Raw genomic sequence first — 6,151 nt, 5'->3', positions numbered from 1 at the left:
TCTTTCTGTGCTCCATGTGTTGTTGCCCATACTGTAGGTATAGTGTATACTCATGTGAAACCTCTCCATCTAACTGTTGATCTTGTGTCTAGGTGTATGTGGTTTAATGCCACTAAGTTTAGTAGAGGAATTCTGCATTTTCAAGACTGTAAGTGAAATTAAATCTGGCAGTTATTCTTTTTGAAGATAAAGCAGATTCTTACATGTTAAATTTCTGGAATAGAAACTGATATGTCCTCACTCATGCAAAGGCTTTCCAAGCAGCCTCTTGAATTGGAATTAGGGATGGTTTTTGTTTGTTTATTTGTTTTACTCTCATTAGTTTTAACTCTTTTGTCAGTGCTTTCAGTTAACCATGGTGGGGTAGAAATAGCATCTAGGAAATATGTGCAGTGGATTGGGAATTGGAATATTTCATTTCAATTCCTGGCCCTGCTGTCAGCCTACCATGTTGCTTTGGGTAATTCTACTTAATCTCCCTATCCCTGAGTTTTTCCTTGAGTAATATTTTGAAGAGCACCAAGTGTCATTGGCTTTTGATGCAGTATGTCCCCTGGTTCATTTGAATGTTCCTATGAATTTTGACCACATGATAACTGCTTATCTTTTTTAAAGCACTTTAAAATCTATAGATTAAAAAACAAATAGAGAAGTATTGCTGATTTTTAAAATGTACAGCCACATTCCTCGTATGAAAACCAGCTAAGCTGCATGCACAGTAAAGTCTTTAGGGAAGGGAGCCTAATGAAAAGGAACTAATCTACAAACAGAAGTACACCCATTTTACTTGGATTTTTCAAAAGCCATTTTGGTCGAGTATTTTCGAGAGATGATATCATGTGATTTATTTCTCTTAGCTGAAGTATGCTTATTTGATAAATGAAAGGAATGCAAATGACCATGTATATTACTTTGTCCATAGAGTCAATTAAAAAAAAAACTTCTTTGGTTAAATCACTGCAACTTTCTCATGTGGACCAGGTCTTTACAACTGGGAGAGGTTCAGAGTATGAATTATGCATATGGTCAATTCATATGTACCGATACCTTACTGTTGATCAAAAAAAATCTTAGTTTGAACATACGACTGAAAAGGAACACAGAGAATTTTCTAGGTTGTTTGGGGGTTGTTTTGTTGTTGTTTTTTTTCTTCCCAACCAGTTCCTATTATAGCCTATAGCATCCTGCAAGAAGATAATCCAAACTCATTGTGCAGATATCATTCCATTAAATTTTGTTTTTTGATGTAGCAGAATGCTCAACTTTTCCAACTGTTCTTTGGTTTCCATTGTGTTTGGTAGTATGTCGTGATATAAAGAGAACATCACGTTCAGCAGCAGATGGGTTAATACAGTAATCCTGAAGACTTTAGGTGTGAAAGGGATGTTGGATCCAGGGGATAGACCTGTAGTGTAGCAGTATAAACATAGGTAGTTATGAAAAATCTGCAGTCAGAAGAGAAGGTTTTGCCATCAAGGCAGAATAAGGCCTTTGTGTAAAGCTCATCGTTAAAAATGTCGTTGGTTAAGCCAATGCTGAAGAGTAAAGATATTCCTCAATCGCTATAATGTGATAAAGGGCTAACAGGTATGAAGTAAAAATGTATGCACAACTGCAAATGCATGTGAGTTGTGAATAGTGTACTAAGATGTAACCCTATTGCTCATTAAAGATAAAATAGCCCTAAGCTTATGTGTTAGTGATGAGAGAGTGGACCTGGCCCTCTTGGAGAATTTTTTGGGGAGCAGAAAGCCCATATGAGCAGTTCTTACTCTGCTGAGAAAAGGAAGGCTCCAGCTGAAATTTTCATTCTTGCCATGCCCTGTTATTGTCTGTCTTCTATTCTGGGCCGGTGGTGCTCTAGCTCACGTTTTATAATACTCTGAATTACTCTGTGGGGCTGGACTGGCACGCAGTTTACCCACAAAGCCAGAGGGCACAAGACCACTGTGGAGCAGGCGTGTACCTTCTGCTGTGTCCCACCAACCCTTCATGCAGGGCTTGGACCACTCTTGCTGGCTTCCCCGGTAATGTCCTCACCATTACACGAGTGAGAGGAGACCTGGGCCTGTGGTACCTGCCTCAGCTGAACCATCAAGTGCTCAGAAGCAAATAAAAGATGGCAAATCAGAACCCCAAGTGCTCAGTCTGTGAGTCAAATGTCTTGTCATCTTTTGGAGTGACTCTTCCAAATAAGCCTTGCAAATGTCTTTTGGGGGGTGGGAGGGTTGCATGCATTTTTTCCTACAACAGAGCCCTTTTGGGGAATCTTTAAGCCAGAGGATTTGTGCCACAACAGAGCCCCTCACAGAAGAAAATGTATTTTTCAGCAAAGGAAATACCTAAAAACATATCTTAGCTACTTCTTCTTTCACCTTGGTGACTGCAAAAAGAACATTCCAGGCTTCTTGCAGCTGCTTCTCTGCTGGGGGGGTGCGTGTTAAAAAAAAAAAGTCTTGAGAAACAGGGATTCATCCTGAAATCTCTCTGCTTTGGGGATTTGCCTTAATTTTTGTCCACGGTTGGTTGTCACTGGGCTGCTGTCACTCCTTTCTGGATCCGATCTGTCAGAAAGAGCATGTGTCTGTGCAGATCATGGCTGCCTGATTGCACCAGAGCCCCAGCTTGCTCCTTGGCTGAGGCAGTGGGGGCACAAAGCGATCCCCAGGCAGGGGCAGGGAGTCCCGGAGCACAGGTAGGCTCTCCCATCCCTTGTTTCATGGTAGCTGGTGGGGAAGCGGCCATTTCCATCAGCCGGTCCTGCTGAAAAGGAGTAAGAGGGTGGGTTTATACACAACTTGGAGCCGTGGTGGTGGGCAGTTAATGCACATCCATCTGTATGGGGATGCTCTGCCCATTTATATGGGTTTATATAAACAATCCTCTTGATGTACTGAGGGCATAAACACACGGGCAAAAGCTATCGGCGAAGCACGCTCCCGGTGTTGCTGCACAGCGACTGTCACGTGAACTGGAAAGAAACATCTGAGCAAGCAGGCTGAGCGTGCAGGGCTTGCCTTCCCTCAGCCTGCTGGGGCCGCGGCCGCAGCCGCAGCTGCCTTGTGGGCGGCCTTCACCAGTGCCAGAGCGTCCCGGCTGCAGCTGGGGCCTGTCCCACCGCCCTGCCGGGAGCGGTGGGACAAGGACAGGCTGGGACGTGGGCCTGCTGTGGGAAGCTGGAGGCTGGCCCTGCCAGGGGCTGGGGCAGGGGCTGACGGCCTTAGGGGGGCTGACATGGGGTCCTGGGCCGTGGGCAGGTGGGGGGAGCCCAGGGGCAGGCAGGGACAGCTGGGCCTGTGGATGCCCTTGGGGCCTGGATGCTCAGGATTTTTGTCCTGCATGTTTTGGAAGTACATTTATTTTTTGCCATGGTTAAACAGGTACCCTGAGATTCTGAGGACATGAAACATGGTGCAGAATTCGGTTATTGCTGCATTATTGCATTCAAAAAAACCCCCAAACAAACAAAACCCCGTCTTTCATCATTTAAGAAAAATGTAGCTGAAATAAAATTCCATCTCTTAGATTTCTAAACAGCCCTCTCCCCTGTGAACCCATTGTAGCTGGTAAAATCCCCCATGCTCAGGTCTGCAGAACCCTGTGAAAAATATCACGGGGGACGCGAAGTGCTGGCATCCATCTCGGTGGCGTGTTTCTTCAGAAATCTAACAATGAGCATGTAATTTTCAGCATTATTCCTGAGTTACCATCTTATGAGTTGAACAGAAGTGAGTAGCAAAAGGACTTTATCCCCAGACCCCTCTCCACAACGCAAAGCCAATTCCTACGTAAGCCACGTTGTTAAAAAGCTGGTCTTTATTTTCCCTGCAGCTTTGGCTTCTCCCTTTGGCACGCTGCGGGGGGATCGTGCGTACCAGCCCTTGCTACTAGCTGCATGAGCAGAATAGCGTTGAGGTATGCTGGTGCCTAGTCAAGGAAGAGGAGGTATGTGTCTCTTGGGAGGAATAGTGATGACAAAATCATTTGGTTTTTATTTTTCAGGTCATGAAATATGCTGGCATTATAAAGTTGCCAAATCTTGAGAGAGTTAGGGAAGAGAAAGGGTATCACACTACACTATGTCTTGTCCACCAGTCTTTTTGTTATTTTTTTGTTATAGCGAATACTTTCAAAAAGCTCAGCCTTGGATTTCAAGGCCGTTCTTTACAGCAACAATACTCTACAGCTCAGCATCAAACTCTTCAAAAAATATAGATGAATGTTTTCTAATTGCTTCCTATGATAATATTCATGCCTGTTCCAGTCAGCTATCTCTGAACTCCCTTCCCCACACATACACAAATTATTCAGGCTATTTTACTGGTCAGCTTTCATCAATGTAATTGCTTTCTTATGGAAATATTCACACCCTGAAGTGCAGTTCCCAAGTTTTATAGCACACAGAGCAGTCCCATTTTCAGTGTTGTCAGTAATTTCTTCTTGCTCTAAAAGCATTCTTGTTGTAATTAACAGTGTTAGTAATACATACATTGGGGGATTTAGGTAAGGGAAAAATACCAAGGTAATATTATGCACAATATATCTAGATTTAATAAATGGATCATTTGCATTCACCTAAAAGTCCACAGCAGCAGTGAAGATGTGGAAACTGCTTGGATGGATTTAACAATTGAATTGTATGAATTCAGACTTTCTTGAGGTTTCCCAACCCCTGTTGTCACGTCTGTGTTTCTTACAATTAATGTATATAACCCCACCGTGCTCTGGTGAGAGAGAGAACAGCTTGAAGTTTCATATCACAGAAGGGGAGATGGGACACCAAGAGGTGGCTGAGACAGGATTTTGCAGTGCTTAGTTTTTGTCCTAGCAGGACATCTATGAGGCAGATGCCTTGCACCGTAGGACGGGAGCTGCTACAGAGGTTTAGGTTGACGTCCTTCACTTGAAAGGCTGCTATTAAGGGAACCTGCCCAGGTAAGGATTTAGAGGAAAGCTCCTTGTTCTCTAAAGATACCTTTTCAAACTTTGCATAGTAATAAAATTCATTTTCTGTTGTCTGGTGAGGCTACCTGCATGTCTGAACTGAAGAGCTGGCTGGTTCCAGATCAGCTCTCAGCTGCACGATGGCCTGCTACTGCCAGAAAGGACTGGATTAGACCCCAGCCCCCACCTGGGCTGCAGAGATGCCTTCAACACCTATCTCCTAGTCCTCAAATTCTGCTAAACAATTTTCAGAAACTTCTAGATAGAAATGACAGCTGAAACACTGGCATGAAGAAAACCCAAATGTGAGCACTTAATCTTGATTAAAAGCATCCCAGCATCAGCTCTGTGTGTGTTTTTCCAGTGAACTTCAAAAAATAGAGGATTGTTCTCGAAAATCTTTTACAGCATATGTTGGAGCTCCATATAAGACCTTGCATGTCCCCCTGGTACAGCTATTTTTGACACAACCTGGCAAAAATCAATACTTGGCCACAGTTGCAACATGTGTGTTTATAAGGTCTGTGAGCCACTGAGCCTCCTTTGGCTCCCTTGGCATCTATCTCACGGGAGGTGCTCAGCTCCTCAGAGGCATTAGTCCTCTCTACAAAGCTCTGTGTTGTAACCTTAAAATGCCTCCAGCATTCTGGGGGGCTCCAAGCGACCTCAGTAATTTCCATTAGTAAGTTAGCTTCGTTTAGCATTGTAGTTTAGTTTGGGAACCATCTGCAAGTAATCACGACCTTTTGTCTAGCTGTATCACCTTGTACTGGGCAGGCTGGAGATAGAAATAATTACATGTCCCAGAAGCCAACTTTGTTATGTAAAATGAAAAAAAAAAAACCCACCAGCACCACCATGAGCAAAACAACCATTGTCCATTATTTTCCCTTGTAGCTATTAAAATTAAGTTGAACAGAATCCATGGCTTTTGAATGAACACATGCTCTTTTCAAAACAGAAATTTCCTGAATTTTGCCAAGTTTCCTTTTGTCTCATGGGAGCTGGCTTCAGTGGTTGAGCGCAGTGATACCACATGCTGCATTCAGCCATCTTGAAGTGACCTTCAGATATAAAAGCAAACAGTGGGTGTATGTGGAAGGGGGGGGCAGGAGGCGCAGGGATGGCTTGGAAGGAGAGGGATGGAGAAATAAGGGAAGGATTGTAGTGCAAACAGAGGAGATCTCCAGGGATAGTTTCAGTCTTG

The sequence above is a fragment of the Nipponia nippon genome, unplaced genomic scaffold (assembly GCF_047370975.1).
Source record: "Nipponia nippon isolate SJK-2023a ecotype South Korea unplaced genomic scaffold, ASM4737097v1 scaffold_1, whole genome shotgun sequence".
NCBI lineage: Eukaryota > Metazoa > Chordata > Aves > Pelecaniformes > Threskiornithidae > Nipponia > Nipponia nippon.
The sequence above is the reverse complement of the archived record's forward strand: the minus strand, read 5'-3'. Positions refer to the sequence as shown.